Here is a 212-nt window from a genome sequence, read left to right as displayed (position 1 = left end):
GTAGTAGTAACGTCTCTGTGTCGTCAACAACTGTCAAATCAAATAAAGAAAGTACACATCAATTATATTTTAACAATTATTATTCTCACTTTTCAAATGTACCTGGATGGATTATAAATAATACATAGAAATACTGATTGATCACTTTCTACCTTATAACTCATCGATCACTTTCTACCTTTATCACTCATTGATCACTTTCTACCTTTATC

General features: G+C 29.7%; 1 protein-coding gene across 2 annotated transcripts in view; it reads right to left on the bottom strand.

Moving 5' to 3' along the window:
• The window catches only part of nyap2a (neuronal tyrosine-phosphorylated phosphoinositide-3-kinase adaptor 2a), a 19,791-nt gene that overhangs the window by 6,893 nt on the left and 12,686 nt on the right, over nucleotides 1-212 (bottom strand). The window lies entirely within an intron of this gene.

The sequence above is a fragment of the Anarrhichthys ocellatus genome, unplaced genomic scaffold (genome assembly GCF_004355925.1).
Source record: "Anarrhichthys ocellatus isolate YVR2014 unplaced genomic scaffold, GSC_Weel_1.0 scaffold262, whole genome shotgun sequence".
Lineage (NCBI taxonomy): Eukaryota > Metazoa > Chordata > Actinopteri > Perciformes > Anarhichadidae > Anarrhichthys > Anarrhichthys ocellatus.
Note: the sequence above shows the minus strand (reverse complement) of the source record. Positions and strands in the feature narration are given on the sequence as shown.